Genomic DNA, 25,794 nt, shown 5'->3' with positions numbered 1-25,794 from the left:
GATCATATTGAGGAGAAGCGGGAATGCAAAGCTTTTCCTGTTTGCGTCTTCTTTTCAATACAACATTATTCCAATGGTGTTGAGGCAAAAATAATGCTTGCCTTCGCTTTTTGTTTATTCTTCATCTAAAGCACTGGTTAAAAACAGGAAAAAGATGGACCTTATTGTGAATAAGGATTGTGTAAACTATGGCCTGAAAATTAGAGCAGGCAGCATTTTGAGTAGGAAGATACAGCAGAGGCTTAAGGGCTAGACTCAAAAACCTTGTTTTTCCTCCTGCGTAAAAGATGCTAGAGCACCGGCAAAGCTTACAAATTTACTGGTCAACAACCTTATTCAAACTGATCTCTCTCAAAAAGATTTCCTATAACGCTTGTATTTACTAACCAAATATTTTGAGACTGGAAGCGCTGCATAAAATGTTAAATTTGCCCTTCTCCAGGGGAGAGGATGTAGCCTTACGTCTAGAGCGGTCGATCTTGAAGCTGGGGAACTGGGTTCAAGTCCTGGCATCACCCCTCATCGTCCTGTCTTTCTGGGCAAATCACTTAATCTCCTTGTGCCTAACAAAAAAAATGAATGTGTCCATCTGTAACATAACTGGTGCTCATGTAAAGCGCTCTGATACCTGATATCTTTGGGTCTATTCGCGCTAATATAAAACTCTATTTTAAAAAATAGCCCTAGTTGACTCTCAGGCTAACAAGCAGTTCAACCTAATTAAATGCCAACTCACATCCTGAAGTCTATCAATCTGGACAGCTGAATAATATTTTTTACACCACCAGGAAGTCCATATTTTTAGCATAAGCAGGGTTACCAGAGGGTTCAAGTTTTTCAGAATGATCATCAGAAATACTTCTGCCAATTATATGCCTAACGAGGTGCTACAGGATTGGCTCCAGCTGCAGCGATGCTTGTAAAAGCCCAACCCATCAAAGTACCTGGACTATCTGTGGCCTTCTCTCTCTTCAGCACCCTAATGAGAAGAAAAGCATCCAGGCTCCTACAGGCATGGAGGGCGTCACCATCAATACCTGGATGTACAAAAACACTCAGAATAGCCGCATTTTGGAATGTTTTAACCTTTCCTCCACAGACTGTCCTATATTTATAGATTTACCAGTAGTCGCACTTGCACCTACTTCTAGTAGAGGTGCAATAATCCCCCGTGGGTGAGAAGGGCAGTCAAAGAAAATGTGGGTTGTAGAAAAAGGCCTAATCCGTCTTCATAGTACTCCTTAGATTAAACAAATTGTAAAATGCGTTTTATAGATTCATTTAATTAGGATCACTCCGTTACAAATATAAATGCACACATTAATCAATTTATAACTGACGAGAAGCTAAAAACATCTAATTAAATATACTTGCTATATTCCCAAAAAATCGCATCCATGCTCTCAAATTATATCCCAGAACATTCACTCTAATTACACTTGAGCTGCGCAGTTAAACTAGAACAACTATAATAATGTTTTGCATTTGGGTAATTAATTCCATCTGTTGTTTCCAACCTGACAGGGTAGTGAGTGAGAATCTTTTAATTTGCACCCACATACTCAGCAGGGCCCATGAGCTCCCAAGAATACTAAATGTTGCACCTCATTAGTCCAGAACCTCTCACACTTAAGGAATCCTCAGCCTTGACATCCGTCCATCAAGCTGAATTGTACCATACTTAGATCAATGCACCTCCCCGGCAACCTGTCATGTACCATAATCACATCATGTGGTCCCACATATAAAGGTCTACAGCGTCCTCTGCCGCATTTATTGAGTATTGAATACATGAAACAAGGAGAGGTATTGAGTCTGGTATACACCTGACCTGAGACCAAATGAATGCATCAATCCACACAATGCGATCAACACGCATGTTAGGGTGACACATTGGTTAATTTGAGCCAGTGGTTTCCGGTGCTCGCACCAGCACTTAATCATCAACACTGGTGCTATAGTTTCATGAGCACCAGTAAAGGACACACTCATTTTTGGTAGGCACAAGAAGATTAAGTGATTTGCCCAGAATCGCAGGATGTTGAGCCGATGGTGAAACTTGAACCTGCTTCCACAGCTCTGAAGTTGGAGGCTCTGGCCATCAGGCCATATCCTCTCCCCACTTCATGGTTAGTAGTTGGCTCTGTTTTAGGTGCCAAAGGCATGTTACTCTAAATGGTTCAATAGAAGCAAACCAAGACTAGAACACCCAAAATGCATTAGGCTGACAAAGAAATGGCGGTCACTCTAGCGCAAATGTGCTGAGTCAAATTCTAAATTCCTTCAGTCAAGTCTGGTGCACTGTAAACCACAAATGTATCCATAGATGATGCATTTTCTGTGTTGTATGTATACAAATATCATAAATAAATAATAATTACAAAAGTTGATATTTGCTTATTCTAAACATTACAAAAAATAAATAACCTTAAACGTGCACAATGTAATCTCTCACTAAGGAATTGTAATTTTTTAAAGTTTCATTTCATAATATGTACTAGAAACTTTAAAGAGAAAACACGATGCCACCTCAAGCAATGTTAGTCATGCTGAAGATGTAATTTCACATCTGTTGCTACATGTTGTAGTATGCAACTGTTTTAACTGTTTTCCCTTAGTTGAAACTATATATATATACATATATATATATATATATATATATATATATATATATATATATATATATATATATATATATATATATATATATATATATATAAATCGCTCTTGGCAAGAAGTGGGGGCAACGTGGCGCCGCCCTTCCGGTTATACTCACCGTTGAGAGGCGCAACTCACATGTGAAGGCCTTTTCCTCAAAAGGCAAACTTTGATTTATATATATATATATATATATATATATATATATATATATATATATATATATATATATATGTGATCAAGTCCGGGTTTCCCGGACGAAACGCGTCATGTTGCCGTCCCCATTGATGGAATAAAGCACACCATTCATCTTTAATTCCTTGCCTTGTGGTCTGTACCTGGTTTGTGTCCGCTCGTTGTTCTCGGCACTTCAGGATTGTGGATTCTTATATATATATATATATATATATATTTATATATATATATATATATATATATATATATATATATATATTGAGTCGTGGTAGGGGCCATTACTCATGACAGACAAAGTCTAGTGGGTCCTCAGCAATGTTAAAAAAATTGTGCTTTCTGAATCTGCATAGAAGGTGTATGCCATGGCATTTTCTCATGATTTTTGTGATTAAAATAGTATTTAACCTAAGCAAGAATGTAAGGGGTTACATTTGTGCAGTAAGGGAAAATCACACTGAAGAGATCTCATGACTGTGTAAAATGACTTTAACTTGCAATCCATGATTTGCCTACAATGTTGGTCCTCATGGACGGATCTACATCAATTTTGACAATCATGAATATGCAGCTAAGGCCAACTATACCACTTTTTGTGCCCTTCCATGCAGGGGAAATTTACAGGAAAGGTTAGAAAAGATATGTGCTCCGATTTTCACTCCCCTAGGAAACTTTGCTCTAATTACAGCTAAAACTACTAAACAGATTTACGCCAAATTTGGCATGAAAAACTTTGCTTCAAAATCATTTTTTCCTGGTTTGATATAATTCATGCAGTAGCTTTTGAGATATTATCATTTGAAAAAGGTACTGGGTGGGCTTGAAAGGGGTAATTGTTTGTCAGATGGTACATATCAAGTCTAGGATATCCATTTATTGATTCTGAACCCATTAAAGACAAGCAGGCTTGGCGTCTTTCCACCCTCCATGGGATTCCCATGGAAGGGCCCTTTTGTGCAACTCAAGGTTGCCCCTCTGCTAGGTCCTGATGAAGAGGCTCTGAGATGGTTTCAAGCTGCCACTATTGTCTGGGTCGAAACGTCAACTATATCCATTTTCTGCACTAAAGCACTAATCTCCCTTGGACTTTTAAGAAACTTCTAGAAGCCCCTCTGGATGAGGATTTGCTCATTTTGTTTTAGGCAGACAGCTGCAGGCTGCTTTAGCACTGCATCCTATATTTTATTGTATTTTACATGTACAGTCACTTAATTCCTCACATGTTCACCTTACACGAGCACTTTCGTCACATTGTTCCCACTGTTTGGAGCAACCTTAAGCATATTGTACATAGATATTTTCAGATACCTGAGTTAAAAAAAACATGCATTTTTGCAAGTAATAATTTCCCACTGGTTGTGTTTTTTTCCTTACGTTGTTGTTGATCAGTTCTTCGTTTGACCTTTAATTCATTTTGTTCTTATATGTAATTTATTACCAAAAGGATATTTTAGTTTATGTCAATTGTTACCCAGATCTTGAGATTTACTGGGGCACCACGTTAGAAAGTAAATATCCTATTTTTCTTTAGAACGTTTTCCATTTGCATGGCAGTGGTAGCTGCCCATCTCAGAAAGTGAGTTGTGTTGCTCCACCAGATAAGATAAAGAACATTTGAAGGAGTTTGCAAGGCTCCTCAGGGTAGAGCACAGTTTCTACAACACCGTTTCTACAACACGTCATTCTTTCAGTGAACTGGAAGCAATTCCATCTAAGTCTGAGGTGGCTGAACCACAATGTAAGTCTCTTGACCTCAAATGAACATGTTGCATTTTAAATCAGTCATGCCACCTAAAGTGCTATCTGTCCATTGCTAGAACAGAAATCTCTGCTCATCCTGACAGAGTGTTCAACGCAATTTATTAAATCAGGAAGCTCAGAGGAACAATATCATATCCTCTTTTGAGGGCAGCCAAATCCCTCTGGCACTGAGCCCTGTAACACAGATTCTCCCTGACTGTAAAGCATCTCCCATGAGAATAAGCACTGTTGTAGACATCAGACATCCTAGACAGTGTCTGCGAATAAAAAAATTGACTCCAAAATTCAGATTTCATCAAAGTAGGCTACAGTGTATGGCGTTTTTCTGCAATTAAGTTGTTTGCTACAGCATGAGAAAAAAATGCACAGAGTTTGCATCCTGGTTTACAGACCAAAGGTCTCTGGTGAATGCAATGTCTTCCCATTTCAGTGACATTTAAGGCAATGCAAAATTGCAGGAGTCACAAACCAATGCAGTTCTGATCACTTTTTTCAGTCCTCATCAGTGGCAATGCCCAAACCTCCTGCAACTATCTGATAGCCACCCCTGGAAGTTGCATTGCAGACAGAACCTGCTCTCTGTTCTATAGGACAAGCAAGATTTCGACCCCAAACCAACGCTGGGGATCATGACAGCCTGGCAAATAAGGTATTTCAGCCCTGGCATTTCAGGCTCCTTCCAAATTGCATGTGGATTCTTAAAGAGGTGGGTAGACCACACACAAAAGAAGGTTATTCCTTTGAGCATTAAATGCTCTACGGATTCTGCATTTAGCAATAACAGGATAGGCTTCCATGCCAAGACGAAGTAAGCCAGTCTATGTGTCACATGCCGCTTGGTCAGGTCTTCAATATTCTCCCTTTCCAGCTTGCAGGAAAACCCTTCGCACATTTTTGGTTCCTCATCATACATTTTAATCAATCGCTTCTTAGAAGGATCTTTTCAATGGTTCTGCCCTAATATGAAGCCTGTTCATAATTGGGAACTTAATGTTGATCTTACTAAATGAATACGTCATCCTTCACAATTTCGGCGCTGAATATCTGCAGAGAAGGGTCAATTTCTATCTTCCATCTAGACCTCTGAGATCTGCTGCCCAGGCCAAGGCTATCGTTCCAACAGTGAAGCGTGCTCGCTGTGGAGGTCGCTCCTTTAGTTACCTTGCACCCCGCCTCTGGAACACAATGCCCTTGACACTGCGGGAGTGCACCAATCTCTCGGTTTTTAGGAAAGGACTTAAAACTCATCTGTTTGCTTTGTAATGCTGTTATGGTTAATTCTGGTTATATTTTCTGTTATGGCTGTTTGTTTGCTGCTGGTATTTGGTGTGATGATCTTTAGCGCCGGGATCCTCTTTGGAGCAGCTGAGCGCTCTACAAAACAAACAGTAACATAACATAACATAACATTTTGAGCCCATATGAAAGTCAAAATGGCAGCGGTGCCATGGAAGTTTTTTTTAGAGATAGTTAAACTTTGGTGAGGATGGTGTATAAGAGCCTTGTTCTATTGAGGCATCTTGCATGGTTCTACCATGAGGTTGTCCGTCATGCTCACTCTTCTCTTTAAAATATTTTCAATTTGTTACCTAAACTAAACAGTTTTATTGCTTGTTTTTATATTACTAGGGCCCATTTGTGGATGTTAAGAAGGCACCAAATTTTGATTTAGATAAAAATAAGTATTTGCATCACAGGACATACAAGACTCACAGTCAAACTAGACATTTGCCAAGTGGATCTTGTCCTGCATTTGCTTGTCTTATTCAAATGCTAACCACTCACTTCTGGGAAAACATAGATATCCCAGTAGTAGGGCAAAAACAGCTATGACAGCTTTGCTAGAAATCTTCCACTTTCTGCAAGTTGTAGTGCTGTGCATGGATAAAAGTCTCTAGTTCAACCAATCAGTATTGCATGGACAATGAAATCAAAGTAGATTTGCCAGTAGTCGGCAAGAATTTTTTTGTTTGATCATACATTTTTTCCATTCTCTTTGTCTTTTAGGGATGACCTATTGCTACTCTATCCCACTGATTTTTGTTCTTTGTTTAAATTTGTTTATTGGGATTTTTACATTTCAAGGTACAGAGTTACACATCATTATTAACACATGTTGACAGGCAATTGCAGGCATTTGGGTGATCCCAATGCAGTATGGAACTACCATCCCATCATATATCATGCATCACGGATAAGAAACAGTGAGATAAAATGGGGATTACCCTTCAGTTGGACTTTACTTATATTTGTATGTTTTATGGAGCCTGCTTACGTGGGTTTCCCAGAGGCGTGGGTTGGTGTTTAGACCCCATCTCTGTCCCTGTGAACCTCCTTGCGTAGTGTCCATGATTGTGTTCCCAATTTGGGTAGGCTGATTTCGGGGGTGTCGGGGGGAAAAAAAGAACTCTTGACTGTGGGGGGATCGGGGAGAAGGGGTTGGGGAGCAGTGGAAATGTATCTTGGTAACTGTCTGTTGTGTGGCTGATTCTGGTTTGCTTTTAGTGTGCTGTGGTGTCTGTAGTGGGGGAGAGAGGGGCTGTGGGGGTATCTCCCATCGGGACGGAGGTGCTTGTCTGGTAGTGCCCAAGCATATAGTTGGTTTTATGTGTCACATGGCTGCCTAGTGTTGGTTATTGTGTGGTCAACGGGGGATAGGGGTAGAGTTTGGGATTGTGATTGTGTGGCCATGGGCGAGTCCTCCGGTGTTGCCTCCTGTATAAATTGAAATAGTAGTTGCGCCCATTCCAAAGATATGGGATGTTTACATATCCTTTTCACTTCCTGGTCCCTCAGTGTTTCTTCCTCTGCCGCCCTCCATTTTTTCATAGCGCCTACCCAGGCTGCTTCTAGGGGTCCTGCTGGGGCCCTACAATGCATGGCTATTCCTCGTTTCGCCAAGAGAATGGCTAGGGATGCAAACCAACACGGTACCTTTTCTGTCTTTCGCCTGCGGAAGATTCCCAGGGCACATGCCTCTCATGTAGATATGGCCCTGAGGTTGACCGTTGCACGGAGTGCCTGGTGTACCCTATTCCAATACTGTTGGATTGTGGGACAGTCCCAAAACATATGTTTGGAGTTTGCCTTGGGAGTCTGGCATCTGGGGCATGCAAAATGTGTATCAGCATAAAAACGGTGGAGCTGGTGTGGTGTTAGGTATGCAAGATATTGAATTGAATGTTTTTGAAGCGTGCATTCCTAGAAACCTTTTTTGGATACTCCAACGCCTTTTCCCATTCTCTGTCAAGGAACACCTATCCTATCTTGTCCTCCCATTTCTGTCGTAATAGGTGTAAGGGAGCAGTGATCAGTTCCTGGATCGCTTTGTAGTGCCAGGTGACTAAGTGTCTCCCCATACCCATGTGTAGAATAGTGTGCAGTACCGGGTGCGTCGGTGGTTCATTAAGATCCCAGCAATGCCGGCCGCTATCTAATAATTGTCTATGTATCAGGAATTGTCCCGGTGGGAGGTCATAGCATTTGTTCTCAGCTGCCCATCCTCAAATAGGGTCTCGACCTCTGTCACTGCGTGATTTGTCCATATCTGGAGGGCCCCGGAAGTGTAATATTTCTCCCGGTGGGGGAATCCTACTGATGAGAGTAATGGGGAGTATAGGGACTTTCCTCTTGACATACGATGTTTACGCATCATGCACTTGCGGGCTGTTGATACCTGTAGGGGATGTGTGCGTATAGGTTTGGAACCTGGCATTAGTATTCTCCAGAGGGCTGGAAGAGACAGATGGCCGTTGTTGGAGAAGGTCTCCTCTATGTGGCGTTCAGCTGTCCAATCAGATAACCACTGAAGTTGAGCTGCCAAAAAATAGGCTTCGAAGGAAGTAGCTCCTTAGTCCCCCTTGTGTTGTGGGTAAGTACAGTGTATTTAGGGCTACACAGTGTCTACCACCCCCCCATATTAATGTTGTGAGTAATATATCTAGTTCCTGAAAAAAGAAGCGTGGTGGTATTACAGGGAAATTGGTGAAGGAGTAAAGTGGTCTAGGAACCATAATCATCTTTGCTAGTGCTATTCGCCCTATGGGGGCCAAGGGTAAGGTCTTCCAGAAGGCGACCGCCACGCGCAGCCCCGCCAATGTCTTGCGATGGTTCCCCTCATAGAGGTCCTCGGTGAGGGATATAGTCTCACCCCTAGATACCAGGGTGTCGTAGCACTCCAAATGAGTTTCTGGGTTCCTATTGATATGTCTGAGGGAGCTAGGGGAGGGCTTAGTGGAAAAATCATAGATTTGTCCCATTTGAGTTTTAGTCCGGAGGCTTCCGCAAAGTCTTGTAATATTGTCCATATCGGTGTAAGGTTGCTTGTGACGTCCCGTACTTAGATCAGAAGGTCATCTGCGTACAGCGATATGAAGTGTACTGTGTGTGCTATTGGGATATCTCACGTCCGGACCCCCTGACCCGAGTGAATGGCCAGGGGCTCCACTGCCAGGGCAAACAGGAGGGAGGACAGGGGGCACCCCTGCCTTGTCCCTCGTTTCACCGGAAATGGTGCCGAGGTGTACTTCCCTATTCTCAACTTAGACGTGAGGCCCCTGTAGAGGAGTTGTGTACGTCAGTAGGGTTGGTCCGACGCGCATTTTATGGAGGACGGCGAAGAGGTACACAGTAGTAGTCTTCAAGCCGATATTCATTGTTTATAATGACCCAACTGCCCGGATTATCCATATCAGAGACAAGAAATGTTACTTATGAACCAAATTTTCCATCATGGAACCTTTACTGAATATTTCTGCTCATGTAACAGATCACAGAAAACGTAACAAGACAAAAACAATCTTTTTGAGCAAGCTCTTCTACTGTGGCCATCTTGATGCCACACCCTCCTCTTAAAGGCATCCTACATGCTGTGGCATGCTTTAACAAAGACCTGAAGAAGTTTTACCACTTAACTCTAACCAGAGCTTAGTTTGTAAAATAATAAGTGCTGGAGCCCAAATTATTCTCAGAAGCCCCCCAAACCCTCTCCTGCCTATTGTTAGTGTTTCCAAATAGCAAGGCTGTTTATTCTTGATCTCACCTCATGCCTCTTTATTCCCCCAACATACCATCCCTCAACTCCTGCTTTCTCAATTTGCCACTCTTTTCTGTGTTTCTCTTTCACCTTTCACTCTCTTGTTTTTGGTCAAAGTCTGGTGATTCAAAATAAGCCCTGGCCCAATAAAAAGAGTGCCTGTGTGACCCACCTGCAACCACCAACTCAAATTAAGCATGGAACCCAACCCCGAAGTAACCATACCGGCTTCTGCTCCAGGGTGCATCATCTACATAAACAGTTGCATTGTGCAGAGGGCCACAAGAAACAGTAGCAATGCTTACCTGGCAGAGGAAATAACCAGCTGACACCGCCAGTGCCCCACCAAGAGATAACTGCATGATGTGAAACAAAGAAATGCAACTCGGAAAACCCCAAGGGTGGACCTTCTCAGTATATGCACAGAGGATCTGGAAAGCACCTCCATTAAAACTTTTTTGACCCTCTTTTAAATTAAAGAGGAACTAAAGACACACCTTTAAAAACACTACTTCTTACGTATATGTGCCAATTTATAGGAAATTTAAAAAACGATAGCCAATCAAATATAAAAAATAATTATTTACAACTAACAGCTCTAATGAGTTGATGATGAAGTTATGGTGAGAGCAGTACTGTTTGATAATGTCTGAGAGTGTATACAACTGAACATTTGTAGACCTATTTACTTATTTTATAAACTGTTTTTGAAAATGCTGTCAATATGCCATCATTACCCAAAGTTATATTTATGAATAAGGCACTGGAAGGGCTTTTCGGTTGTTTTGCTGCTTCAGGTGGACAGTCCAGCGAGATTGCTTCCATTGCAGCTCTGAACACTGATGTTTGTTTGGCCAGTGACCACTGGTTCTTGGAGTTGAGTCGTTTGGGAAGGGGGTACTTTTGGAGTAGCACAGCATTACTAAATGGTTGGTGAGTTAATCTAATTTCAATTTATGGGAGTGTTCTCTCTTGTTAGCACCAGTTCTTTATTTGTGTTCTTCCTTTTCCTTCTTGTACTCTTATTTGTTTCACTTTCTCTATGTTCCTGTGTTTGTCTTTTGTGGACTTCTTTTACCTGTCAGTCGTGCTCTAGTGGGTACTAAATGTTGATATTTGGGGCTTTAGGTCTGAGTCTTTTTCTTCCATCTCCCTAATAATTTTTTTGACCTTGGTTTCCATTTTAGTTCCAATTCTTTCTTGTATTACCTCAAATTTGATGTAGTTCCGCTGCATGTTCCTAACTTCCTACTTACTTTTCATCTGAGCTTTCCAGTTCTTGCCTTACCTTAGACATTACCTCTTTGGTTGTTCCGTGGTCATTGCCAAGGCTCTCCTAATTTCCACTCTTCACACTCACTTTTGACTTTCGGATATTTGTGCCAGTTCCCTCCCCTTTTCATATTTCTGAGACAATAAGGTCTGGTGTCTTAGCTGTTGAGTAGAGAATCCTGAGATCTGGGAATCTAGTCCTGGTTTCATCACTTGACCAATAAAAATGAGTGATTCTGGGAAAATTACTACATAAAACACGCAACAGGTGTTCATAGGAAGGCCTGCTAGCATTCAAAACTATAGTGTTTTGCAGACTGTGCCACTCTAGAGATAGGTCCCCCTTATGCAAAATCAGTGCTGACCCTACTCTTCATGTGAACGCTACTGGTTGGACTGCCAGAGGAGGTCTCTCTAGGGGTCTCCAACGTTTTCTGTACTGAAAGCTACTTCTGTTCAATGAAACACATTGAGAGCTACTAATATTATTAGTGTAGTATAATTGTTTGTTTTTTACCAAGCAAAAGCTTTCTAATTTAATAAGCCATTCAGAGGTAGCTAGCTAGCTGGAGAGCTACAGTAGCTCACGAGGTACGGCTTGTAGACCCCTGCTGGACTAGTCTAACCCTATCCCTAACTTACGACCCCTTCAGGGAGGAACTTCGCCCAGCAGTGTGGGATGCAGTATTCCCATAAGGTGCAGGGGCAGTACTAATTTGCATAAGGAGGGCCTCTCTCTACAGTGGCACAGTCGATACAAAGCCCACTGTGGATAACCAGAGGTTACGACTCTTTGCAATCTTTCCTCACATCACCTTTTGTGTGTTTAAATCACTTCATATTCATACAATTGAAACTGGAAATATGCGACGTTACACTGATATATGTAGTTGTGTAATCTAAATAAAAACGTGAAAAACAACTGTTTTGTCCAGTACTGTCCTATAAGTATTTTCCCTCCTTGTCACACTCCGGTTTCTCTATTCTGTACTCCGGTGAAATGCGCGGACGGTCAAACTCCCACCTTGTCCTATGCAGCACTCCGTGGCTGAAATACGTATTCGCCACCAAAAAGTAAAGTCCGTTATAAGCGCTTCTCCGTGGAGACAGTTTCGCGTCAAGTACCTAAAATAAAATTATTTTAACAATTTCTGCCAGAAGGAATTCAATCTTGTGCTTTTCCTCACGGGCTCTATTTTGTCAGCTTTCAAAATTCAATTTAGTCAATTTTTCAGCGATAGTAGGCTTTTTCTTATAGCTGCTTCGAAACTCTGCGCTTTGCTTAGTGGTTGCTGAGGTGAATTGTAAGATTCCCCCGCTGTGGGGACTGCAGCAGAAAGTTAGTTTTCATGCTGTGCAAGTTCCTCTTCACACATGATTCTTATCACCAGGGGGAAACATCATTAACAACGAAGGCAGTACTACGCGTAACGTTTACAACTAGGCACTTACCACGTAAACGTCTTTCCAACGCGTATGCCTTCAACGATCGTATTTAAAACGAACAAAAAAAAAACGAAGGATTAAAAAGGGGGGTTGGGGGGCTCTTCCCCCCATAAAAAAACGATCCCGCCGTGCCGAAGAAAACAGTGTCATAAGAGAGGAAGCGGAATAAACTTCCGTTTCCTCTTTATGACGTAAGAACGACGTGGCAAAGAAGATGAGGGGAAAACGAATTCCGTGGTAACGCATGCGTGGAGAAGGCATGCGTTGCAACGGAATTCGTGGTAACAACATATAACCATCACCAGGCCTCATATCGCATTCTGAGTGCGAACTTCCATTTGCCCGCAAAACACAATGACAGGTCAGGTGCGAATTGTGCCTGATTCAGTAGTTCATCCTCGCAATTTGCTACAGGGAAAATCTGTCCCATATTGCTTGAGCAAAATAAAATTTAGTGAGCAGGCAAAATTATATGAGAATTGCGTGTGAGTCCAGGAGGCGCAGATCTTAATGCTGCGCAAATTGAACACCTGCTGTTTGCACAACCTGGGCAAATATGCAAACAGCGCATTTTCCTTCACTGTGCTAGCCGCACCTTTAAAAAGGTGCGCCTGGCGCAGTGAAGGAAAGTGCGCCACATTATAGTGAATGCGCTGCCCCCAGGGCAGCCGCAAACTTGTGCTGCTATGGGGGCAACGCATTCATGTGAAATACGGAGCGGCTGCTTTACAGCTGCTCCGTGTTTTCACTGAGCAGGCGACACCCGCCTGCACTTTTTAAAGTGGATTAGAGATCCCTTTGCAGGCAGGTGCAGTCAGTGACTATCCGCCTGCAAGAGGTTGTCTGGGGGTCAATGAGAAAACACCCCCTACAGATAGTACTGGCTCTTTATGCGCGCCAGCGCTATCGGTATTACAGAAGGGGACGCATAAGTACTGCAGCTCCTTCTGTAATACCAGAGTGCCCCTATGGCGTGCAAAGTATGCACAAACGCCTGTTGCGCCCCCGAAGCACTCTGTATAATACGGCCCCTGTACTGTATAATTTTGCAGCTGCATTTTGCGGGTACTCTGCAATCAGGGTTTTAGGGCTGTGGTGATGTGGGTCAGGGCCTAATCACTTGAGGGGCATATATTAAATGATGCAACATACACTGTGTTACTGGGTAACCGGGAAGACCACGAGCGGTCGTACCCGGAGTTTATTATACCCTCGGGGCGTGCCCGCCCTGAGGGGTGGAGTGGATGCGTGAAACATGGATACATTGTCCGGTAGAGCCTGCCTGGCTCTCTACATCCCTCCTTTATTTCAGTCCGCTTCATTCTCTGTTGTGGCCTTCAGGGGGATGCGCACACAAAGTCCCTTAGCCGGTGGCTCGGGCCAGGGTTTGGCCGGAGATGGTACCTTTGGCTTCGGCCCTTCGGTGACTGGGTGACCCCAGCCGGGGACACCTCTTCTTCCTCTCTGCAGGCCGGGGAATTGGCAATGGATGAGTTCGGCAGCGGACTTGGGACTCTCATTGGGTCTTCGATTGGCATGCGAACGTCTGAGCTTCTCACCGGTGATGATGCTGTCGGAGACTGTCTGACGTCCCGTGGTCTGTCCTCTTCTTCCTCTTCCCGGTCCTCCGCTCTTCCTCTCGCCGGTTTGAAGCATGACACATTCCGGGTTACTCTTTGGTCGCCTTTCCTGACTGTCACCATGGTTCCTTGGATTTTCTCTATGGTCCACAGGTCCGGTTCGTAAGGGGTCCTATATTTCCATCCTGGGTGTCGATCATGGATCACCACAGCGTTCCCTTCCTGAAGGTTTGACTCTCTCGCGTGTCTGGCCGCACTTGCTTGTGTTAGAGTGTTCTTCAAAATCATATGCCTGATCATAAGTTGCCCACACAATTTGCAACAGGGATAATATACCCCCAAATTTCTCGAGCAAAATGTTATTTAGCGGACCTGTAAATAGGTAGAATCATGGGCAAATTGCATATTAGTCCCCATTGGGGCATTTGTGAACCTTAATCCAGCGTGAATTGCGCACTTGACAATTTGCACACCCTGCAGGTTGCAGGCACATTGTAACTAGGTCATTGGAATTGCTATTGTTTTTGGCAATGATCTGAAACTGCGTGATCCATTTCAGTTCTTGCTGATTTGCACTCTTTTAAATGAACATGCCTGTCCTGGTGCTCAAAGGACATCATGATCTCCTAATTTGCTTATAATATTACTGTCCATTTGCTGTAAATCAGGAGCACAAGCTAACATTTTCTAGTGGGGAGTGTGATTGTTGTTCGACCTGGACTCACGATGATTGCTGGCCACTGCTAAAGCTCACAGTTGTTTCACCATCCACTTTGTTGTTTTTAAACCTTTGTTGTGATTTTTTCAAGATGAATAAAAGTGCATTTAGCCAGTAACATTGACAAAAACATGAAGGATTTAAAGATCACCTTACATGGGAACTTGTGGGTTCTCCTACAAGAAGGTATTGTACCAAATTCTTCAAAATGGAGCAATTTAAAGCACATTGCAGTAATACTGTTAAACAAATGTTTTAGAATAAAACAGCTAAAAGTTAAATTTTAGAGCACCTAGTGCAATCTGAAGCACAATAGACCCATAATATTGATAAACAAGCACTGATAAAACCAATAGATTTGATGGTGGTGTCCGGCCCTTTGGTGTTGTCAGTGTTTATTTTGTTTTTAATGAATTTTGCAAAAAGTTACTGTTGGGAAAGCTGCCAGGCCCTCAGTATTCTAGAAAAGTATTGGTTAAAAGCAAAAATTGCTTTTTGGTCTCAAAAAGCACACAATGCCATAGCAATCCTTGGCATTTAAGGGAACTACCTTGCGTGTGGATGTGCTCCTTGTGAAAGAGCAGAATGCCATCATTCAAGTAGGTTGACGCCCTGCTCCATACCATATGCTGTAGTGGGCAGTAAAAAATGTGAATGCCTCAAAAACAGACCAATTGATAAACAGGGATGGCTGAAAGTCCCTGCAAGTAAGTATGCTAAACATATACTTTTTGTAAAACCAAAAAGTCAAATAACAAATTAAAAGGTCTTGGTGACCCCAGACCTAAAAATGACATTATAGAAACGCCAATTTAGATGAGATTCAGAGGTTGCATCAATAAATTATAAAGATTATGGTGCAAAATGGTTACTTTAATATACAATTTAAGTAAGACTTGGTTTTTCAGCAGGGACGTAGCTAGAAAACAGCTGTAACATTGTTAATTTTAAACACTACCTAGGACTTGATTTTCCACATTTTTACGTAAATCCAGTTGTGCCAATTTCCAGGTGTTCAATTACATGGAATGCCAGTTTCTACACTTCTTGTGAACGTTAATGCCGGTACCCTCATATGCAGCAAAATATATTCCAGCCTCCACATGCCAAAGAACAGAGAAGATCAGTCTGATGTTCCCAGCTTTAGTTAACTGAAAATGTATTGGAAGATAAATACAAGTAAATTAAGAGAAAGTGATCAAGTTCTGAAAGAAAGGCAAGTCTGGGCAAACTAATTTACATAAAGCACCTACAATACTCTCCATATAGCGTAATGCAGCCACTGTCCGTGCAGGTAAGAACAGTGGGGCGATGGGGACAGGTGGGGGGATTCCGACAAACGACGACAAGGGGAAATTAATTATTTATTTAATTTACCCCCAATGTTCATCTGTGGAATCCCCTCCCCAACCCGGCCCACCGCTCTTACCTGCACGAGCCACTCCTGACACAATGGTTTTGCAGTCTGTTAGCTGATAAATCTGCTCTTGTGAAATTGTCTCTCGGCAACTGTGATTTTGACATAGCAAAAGGGTGTTGTGTATTTTGCTTTGGTGTGACCTGCTGCGGTTTAGAAGAGGACCCACTGTTAATGTTAGCCGGAACGGTAATAGGTTTGCAAAGTTACTAGGGAACATTGTTTCACTTTTTAGCTGTAAAAAATAAATCTGGTTTAGGCAGAGGATCCATGATTGCAATAGGTGTTGTCTTTGCCTACCTCATGGTTAGCTATGAAAATGGCTACAGAGAGTTCACATTCGTACAACATATGGGAGTCCGTCGGATGGGCGACACAGAAAAGTATGTTCATTCTCTATGCGACTGTGACTTGCTCAGGCATGCAAAGGTTTTGCCCTCTTGTAGGACAGTGATTGGGTACCATAAAAGGAACTCCCATGTGTCTATCCTGGGATATGAGAGGTGAAATTTGAATTTACTCTCCCTGATATTAAAATAGATCTGGTATCAGTATTTTTGGAACTCATCCCGAACAGTGGTCATCATTTCCTGTCCTTTTTATATTGAATTGGTTTGAGGTATGGAATGTTGTCTTCTGATAAATACAGGTGACTTTCAGGTCTCCCAATTGTGGACTCCTCTGGAGGCATGGTTTTAGGTTACTGTGGATGTCCCAATTTTAGACAAACATTGGCAGAGGTTACGTTTTTGGTTCCTAGTTTAGATGAACATTGGTCCAGCGGAGGTTGCTATTATAGATAATTATTAGTTAATTGCGGATGACCTCATATCAGACATACATTGGTCCATGGGTTACAAATCCATTAATGTTTTTGATGGAGGTTGATCCATAGGATTCTGTTGGTATCTCTGTTTTAAATGTAGATTGATACATGGGTCATTTATAGATCTCTGTTCTAAAGGAACATTGGTCCATTTCTTCTTGTCAATATTTGTCTTTTAAACGGACCTTGGTCAGTAGCCCACTTTGCATAGCTCTGATTTAAATAAACATTGATCCACAGGCTACTGTTAATATTTCTCCTTTAGATTAACATCTGTTCATAGCTTATGATTTATATCTGTAGTAGGTGAACATTACTCTATATGTTACTAAGATCATCCCTTACTTTAGATGAATATTGGCCCATAGGTGCGAGGATGTTAGAGTCATTATATACTGCAGCTCAACAGGTCCTTAGGCTGTTGGCATTTGTGCTTAACTAAAAGTCCTGACATTCTGGCTTTATATGGAACTGTGACAAGCACATTTATAAAATCACCATCCTGATGTAGAACTCTTTGTGATATTTTCAGAGTATCTACTATTTATTGTAGTTATTTGAGAGAATATTTACAAAAATCTTTAGAAAAATTATAACGCAGTAGTGTGACACTCCAGGAAAGCTGTATGGCTGGAAATTGTGGACTTACTGAGAACTTACAGTGGTTTATAGCCCGCTCATTCATTACCATTGGTTGGATTTATGGTCACTCTAAAAAACCATATTTGTTCATACTCCGTTCATACCCAATTTGATAATGCATTCACAATTCAACATTTTTGATTTTACATTATCCAAAATGTTGTTTATTATTGTATTTCCACTTCTGACTTAGAGACAGGAACCGCAACATGTTACACATCTTTCGTAGACTTTCTGATGGTTTTTACAAGCCACAGTCATGATTCCTCGTTCTTAGTCTTGTTCATATTCTTGGTTTAATCAACTCCTGAGCATCGAAAGCACGTGCCTTCTGGATAGTCGATGAGGGCTGTTCATCTATTGGCTATCAAGGATGTCACCGTTATTAAAACTCACGCGCGCACCTCATTATTTTTTTGCGTTCTACCGAAGAGAATTAATGAACACTAGTGTAGCCACTTTTACCTTTCTTTAAAAAAAATCAGATTTTAAAACCTTTTTTAATGGTATTACTGTTCTTATTAAATGTGATTTACAATTAAATGCTTTTATTGTATTGGCAGTGCAGACCCGTGGGGGCAATGGGTAGCCTGAATCACTGTTTACACTTCTAATGTCTGCAAATTGGAAAATATAAAATGATGAAAATTACTTTCAGACATTTCACACGCTCGTACAAAATGTAGGTGAATGTAAGCCTTCACATCACAACTATGTTTTGTGTAATGTCATTCTAATTCCTGTTAGCGCAGCTTTTAAGGCGGGCATGGGTTGACACAAGGGTGGCTTCGTGGAATGATTTGAAGATAGAAATAACTTCATTATGACCACATAAAAAGTTGGAAATAAGAAAGTCTTAAAAGCCATGCAGAACTGCTAGGGATTTTCAGTAATTTTTATGGTTAAGTTGAAGGCTATTTCAGAATTGGGGAACCCTAAATGAGAAGGCCTGACCTCCAATAATAGTTTCCTATATTAGTGGATGGATAGAAGAGAGCGAGGGCCTGAACTTAATGTTTTTGATCGTTTGTAGCAGTGATTAAAGTTGTTAACAAGCAACAAGTGCCCAGTGGCAGTTAAAACCCATTGATCCATACATAAAGAGTTGAATTACAGTTTCTGTCTCTGCCAGGTAGTCGGTTCTGTACCCAATGTCGGACTGTCCTATAGGGAAATCAGGCAGTGCCCGCTGGGCTGATCTGATAGATCAGTGTGTGAACCGTTTTTTTAGCAGTTTGTGTGCCTGTTTAGTGTCCAGGTGGGCCGTTTTTAATTGTTGATTACCCTGATATTACCACAGGCACTGCATCAGCAAACAAAAATGCATGCACTCTCCCTTACCTTGCAAAATATCCTTACACGGTGCATTTAAAAGTTAAAAACTGGACGATTTGTAAATGTAATTCACATTTTTAGCTATCCGGTTTGCTAATGGGGGCCCTTTTATTTGGGTGCACATGCCTATTTTTTGTCCCAGTCTGACCCTGTTTGTAACTCCTATTGCTTCTAGCAAATGCTAGTAAAATAAGACCATAAACAAATCTTTGAGTCTAAATAGGGAAACCAGAAGATAGAGGCACCACTGCTCTCTGCCTTGACTTAAAAAGATGTAAGTTCTGTGCATAAAATTGTCCACCCTTGTTTTATTCTCTCCTCTTTGGCAGAGGATTCGTTATCCACACATCGACAACTTGTTATCAAAAAGTTTAACTTTGGTCCTGTAACAAAGTCACCATACCTCATAAGATACAACTACATTAATTGAATCTTGGAGTATCCAAGTGTATTTTTAAACCCTCTGAATAACAAGATGATATGAAATTGAGGCACCACCCCTTGTACCATATGTTTAAATCTCCCCGTATAGACAACATAATTTGATGCCATTTGAGAACTAGACCATTACAGTTAACACGGTCCACATATTTGTATTTGTTTATTTGTAATTACGTCGCTGCTTTGCAGAGAGTCGCAGTATTGTCTTCTGAGCTGTCAAGTGTTTTCCAGTTGTTTTTTCTGTTTCCTCAATAGAGATATAGGGTTTCTGACTTGGTCCTGGTCCACCATGCCAGGGGACAGTGGTGGCTCCTCTGCAATGGCCGAGGAGAGTCGCCCTGCTGCTTGGCTCAGAGCTAGCCAATGTAAAATTAAACAATGTTCTTGCATCATTTTATTTTGCATTTGCCGGCTGTTAACCAGTGCTGTTGGAAGGGGTGGGGTCGAGGCATGGGAGGGGGAGAAGTGCTACGTGCACTCCTCTCTCTAAGTGCTCACGTGTGTTTGGCCGGCAGTCGCAGGCCGACTAAAACACACATGCACACTTAGGTTTTCTCCAGCCCAGCAGCATTGAGCAGCCTGGCTGGAGAAACCCCACAGACTCAATTGTCTGGGCAGGACGTCTTTCCTGCCTACTCAGACTAATCCCCATTGCGCTGCTCTAAGGAGAGGCAGCACAATGAGATGCAACGCTGGAGTAGGCCGGCGACAAAAGGTACTTTATTTTTAATATTGGATTTCTAACGCCCCAACCCGCGTGACCCCACCGACCCCACCACCCTTTGTTTATGGCGGCCATTGCTGCCAGAGGATTTGTTGTGTGCTCCTTTTATCACATATCTATAAACTCAGAGAACCTAGAAAGATGCTAAACACTTTATTACAAATTGAGTCTATTTAGAATATACACTGATGTGAGTTACGATTGCCATATTTAGGTAATTACTTTTATTACAGCTGTAACTATAGTTAGATGAGTTAGTGATCATTCCATATTAATTATGAAGTCTCATATTTTCTCTTAGTAAATTATATTTTTCATCCAATTTTTCATGCTGCGCTGCTTACCTGCAGTAGTAAACATGTACATAGATAGAATGTTATTGCAGATTTTAAACTATATTGCTATAGTTTGCAAACTGGTTTCAATTTCAACCATACCTCTTTCATCCATTTTAGTCAGCATTCATAATATATAAATCTATAGAAGTGGCCAAATTATTTTTCTTCACTTTAAAACCAGACTGATCTATTCACTCCACATTAGATTCCTTCGGATCATTTCAAGGATTGACAGTATCTCCATCTACAAGGGTAGAAACCTGTTGAGGATGTGATCCAAGATTTGCCAATGAGGCAGTAGGTAAATAGTCAATTTGCAATGGGGGACTAAGAATATACTAAATCAAACCTGTCAAAGACTTACTGCTCAACCACTTCTTTAGTAATGTTAGATGGCATGGAAAAAAGCTCTAATATTGTCTTTGTCAAAATTGAACACATCTTTATGAGATCTCTCACGTTCACCATTAACAAATTACATATTTGCAGACTCAGGACAAGATCCCCTGCTTTTTTGCTATCCTGTATGTTGTGATTAAGTCAATTTTGCTTGCAGAGTCCACATTGTTTCCTGTCTTGATACAGGCAAAAATTACATTTCTTGTTGTCGATCCTGAACTGACAGCCACAATAAATATCCTTTCTAAATTGGATATCTTGGAGCTTCAACCTCAAAATTAAGAACCCAGATTCACAGGGGAGGATATTCTCTTGATTACATCTTTTCAATCCTCTGATTATTCCCTGTTAATTTACTTCTATCCTAACCTGTATTGATTTGTTTTGTAATAGCTTAATTATATGAATTGCTGGGCTTCGTTTATAAAAACAAAAGTGCCAAAATATGTCTAAAATCCCAACCTGCCATTGGAATTAAGTCCCTGTGAGGCAGTCAGTACTCATCTGGAAGCTCCTTCGGTGCTCCATATTGACCTCTGTTCACTTACCAGAAATAGCAATATGTTTTAGAACAATCTGTAGATGAGGCGTGGATTTGGCCTTTATTGACCTACACTAGTCAACCATCTTCTAGATGTCATTACATCCATTGAACTGATTGTTACTAAGCCCAGGAAGTCATGTAAGAAACTGTTTACCCCTAGGCTTGCTCACGGTTTAGACATCTGCAAACAAATTGAACTCAGATGGATACAGCTGTATTAATCCCACATCCAAAGCCATCTTCACAATTATTTTGAGAGCTTATAAGGTGGTCATCACCTGTGACAAGGATGCCATTACACCTCAAAGTCTTCTCAACCGGCGACCGGTCTTGCTCAAAGCATGCCCTGGAGTTGATGTTCTGTCATCACTTCAATTATATGGAGACCTTTCAACAGAACCAGCCCTTTAACCTGCCTCACATGGACAGTAGCCTTAGGCAGGAGGCACTTAGGAACCAACAGTCCTTTCATCATTCTGTTTCCTATTTGAAACCAGACAAGTATAATTATTTTCCTTACTTTGGGTCCCAGCATATGTGTTTTTTGGAAAATATCTTACGAACAACAGAATTAACTGACATAGTTTCAGCTGCAGGTGGTGGAGCATGAAATGTTGGTACAAGCCTTCACTGTGTATGATTGTGAGTGTGACATTCCTTCAACATCGTCAAAGAGTTCTCCAACCCCTCAGCAACTGAAAACATCATCAAGCCTACCAAGGAACTTTGCAACATCATTGTGGAAGTCTTCCATGCAAGATCTCCACCATCTACAAAAACTTTAAACCCCAACCCACCCCTCTGACCTCACTCAGACAGATGCAAACCCCGACCTCCTACTCACCTCCTGGAACCAGTTCACCACACAAAACACCACAGCTCTCATGAACTCTGTCCTCTCAGGAGCACCCATGGACGTCTGTCAGCACCACATTTTCAAAAACTAGGAAGCAAGACAATCAGCAGCTCGTTTACCACCATTTTGATTGCATCCATCACCACGGCCACTTTCCAGGCAGAATGGAAACATGCAGAAGTCAAACCATTTCTCAAGAAACTGTACGTCGATTCCAGCAAACTCAAAAACTACCATCTTATCTCTCTGCTCACCTTTCCCGCCAAATACCTCAAAAAAGCCATCAAGAACCAACTCACGGAACACCTGGAGAACAAAAATCTTCTGGACACCTCTCCATCTGGTTTGCGCACCAATACAGCACTGAAACCTCCCTGATTGCTTCCACTGACGATCTCAGAACCCTCCTTGTCCGGGGAGAAAGGTTGGCCCTAATCCTCCTCAACCTCTTAGCAGTGTTCGACACCTTATCCCACTACCTCTTATCAAGAGGCTTTATCACATGGGAATCCAAGGAGACATCCCAGATAGCTCGCCTCCTTCCTCACTGAAAGAACCCAGAGACCTGCCCACCTCCATTTATCTGGGAAACCGAAGAACATCATCTGCGGCTTCCTTCAAGGCCCGTTCCTCAGCCCACCCTGTTCAACACCTATATGACCCCCTTGGCCAACATCATCAGAACCCATGGACTAAGCATCATATCCTACGCAGATGACACCCAGCTCATCCTTCCACTATCAGAAGACCCCTCCACCACAAGGGCCAACTTCTGCAGGTGCATGATGAGCATCGCTGACTAGATGAAAAACAACTGCCTAAAACTCAACACAGACATAACTGAAGTGCTGATCTTCAGGAACAACACCTCTGTGTGGAATGACACTTGGTAGCCCTCAGAACTAGGATCTTAGCCCACTCTGACAGACCAGGACTGCAAACTTGGTATTATCCTGGACAGCAAGCTCAGCATGAAAAGCCGGATCAATGCAGTCTCATCCCCTGCTTCCTCACTTTCGCAAGCTCCGTAAAATCTTAAAATGGCTCTCCGTCGACACCAGACAAACTGTCACACAAGCCCTAGTAATCAGCCGACTGGACTATGGCAATACACTCTACATAGGAATCACCACTTACCTCCTGAAGAGACTGCAGACCATACAGAACTCAGCAACCAGACTCATCCTCGACCTCCCCAAATAGACCCACATCACCCCTCACCTCAGAAGTTCCACTTGTTCCCCATTCAGAAGAGATGTCATATCAAGATGCTGATCCACACCTACAAAGCCCTACACTACCAAGGACCCGCATACATCAACCACCACATGAACTGCCACCAACCCTCCAGACACCTGCGCTCCACCCCCTCTCTCCCTTGCACACACCGCCCACATCTGCCAAAGCAAAAGCGGACGAGGCTCCTTCTCCTACCTCGCTAAATCTCATACACTTCTCCAGAGACCCGTAAAGCACTCAAGATCTGGCTGATCAGCTGATACCTCCCTAAGCAGCAAGGCCCTCAGTGCCTGGATACCCTCGTAGGTGATTAGCTGCACTTTATAAATCCTGATTGATTGATTATTATCTGGAGAGAAGAGGAGCCCATATATTCCAAAAGCATTTACCAAAATTTCTTTTTTTTTTTTACAGGAGGTGGATATCTGTAGTTTAGAACACTATGTATGAATGGGAATAAAAAACAACCTCATCTCAACTTACCATGCTATGCGGACCACCCTCCATAGTGTCTTAGTATAACCTTACATGCCTCCATCGTAGCAGTCACCCCTTTTTCATGGCTCTTCAAGACAGCCAAAGGGGTTGGCTTAATAACAGTGCATGACAACTTGAGAGGGACTACTTCCTCCTTGAACCTGGTAATATGGACACAAGAAATTGAAGGAATTCCTTTCCGTCAGGATGCCAGGCGACTTTGACTGTTTTACCTAGAACATTAGGTGAGGAATAGGTTGGTCACTTTGAGTTTGGATGTGTTGATTCAAATGGACGTTAGAGGGTTCAGAGGTATCTGTTTGCTGTCATCGCTTGTAGCTTTTAAAAGGGTTAGTGGAATATGGTTAATACTTCACATCATGGGGGTCTGTGAATGCAAAGACCACACAGCTCCCACTGCAGATTCAGATTTTTGGTGAAGAGGATTCTGCGTTTGGCACTCTCCAGGGTCTGGAACACACAACAAATGCTATGTGTGTCTTGTTCAGTTGCTTTCAGGGACCATTCAGTGATCTATTACATTTAATTGTGTAGCTGAGTCTATTTTAGAGATATTTGTTGTAATCAGTATGCACGTTTTAGTGGGAATATTTTCCGATTTTGGTAAAATGAAAGAGAATTTTCATAAACATCAAGGGTCATGCTTAGCCTTGAGTTTCCTTAAAAGAAACAGATGGATCAAAGATTCTACATGACACTCGGGTATTTTGGTGTTTTAGGCCAGGTGGTCCGCTTACTCCTCAGAAAATGATGCCCACAGTGGCAGATATATTGGTATCTCAAAGAAAACACACTGGGAAACATAACCCGAAGGCACAATCTATGATCACCTCTCAACAGCCAAAAAGTAATCTGGAGATCTCAAGCAGGATAAGATAATTTGGTACGATCATATACCCAAACTAATCGGACACATAGACACTTATACGTACAACTAGGGTGACCGACTCGCTCCATGTCATCACACACTTGGTTTTCACTCCTGGGTTTTGAATCCACTAATCATTGGCATCAGATCAATGTTGCTCAATGGAAGCAAGCAAAGACTAAAGCATCCAGAATTCATTATAGAGCCACATTAAAGCCCAGGACTGGAAACAGTGTGCAGGAAGACAGGGAATGAGGTGGTCACCCGCCTTACATCTTAACAGACTCAAAGAAGAGGAAAGGCTTAGGTGACACTCCATCACCCTTCAGAGGCAAGGTGTTCGCTTTTTCATCCGAGCCCTTTCCAGAGACACAATTACTAACCACTACTCACTTGATAATGGTGTAGAGATAGAGAGAAAGAGAAATGTGGGAAAGTCGAAAAGAGAGTAGAGAGGTGATAGATATATGTTCATCTTAAGTGAAAGTGGTATGCCGAGCCCAGATCCATATTACTCTCACTAGCTAGGTGAGACAGAAGTGGATGCCAACATACTGTTCCAACCACAGAGCCAGTGGTGGAAGTCATGCCACTCTCCACAGCCTGATAAACAGTGTGGTAAGCCCTTCTACCCTCCCTAGAAGAGAGCTGTAGAAGCTACCCTATGTGCCACTGTCTAGGAGAGACTAGTATATGAAACGTCACTTTACTCGAACTCAAAGAGAGTACAGAAGTCAAAACTATTCGTTATAACTCACAGATTAGAGAAAAACATCCTACACTCCAGTGTCCAAGAGAGAGAAGTAACCCTGCTCTCTATGCTTAGGAAAGAAGAGTGTAAACCTTTCATTCTCTGGTATCCCGGAAAGGGTGGCATGGAAGGTCACCCACTCAGGAAGGAAAAATGGTGGTCATCCCACTCCTCAACCACCAGGACAGAAGTGCAGAAATTGCCCGGCTCTTTTGGCCAATAGGGAGCAGCAATGGTCACACCCACTCTTCAAA

At 42.2% G+C, this 25,794-nt stretch overlaps 1 protein-coding gene across 1 annotated transcript in view; it reads left to right on the top strand.

Annotated features, from left to right (window-relative positions):
- LOC147703692 (syntaxin-1B-like) overlaps nt 1-25,794 on the top strand; it is a 371,779-nt gene that overhangs the window by 41,091 nt on the left and 304,894 nt on the right. The gene's annotated exons all lie outside the window — the stretch shown is intronic.

The sequence above is a fragment of the Lissotriton vulgaris genome, chromosome 7 (assembly GCF_964263255.1).
Source record: "Lissotriton vulgaris chromosome 7, aLisVul1.2, whole genome shotgun sequence".
NCBI classification, from domain to species: Eukaryota; Metazoa; Chordata; class Amphibia; order Caudata; family Salamandridae; genus Lissotriton; species Lissotriton vulgaris.
The sequence above is the reverse complement of the archived record's forward strand: the minus strand, read 5'-3'. Positions and strand labels throughout refer to the sequence as shown.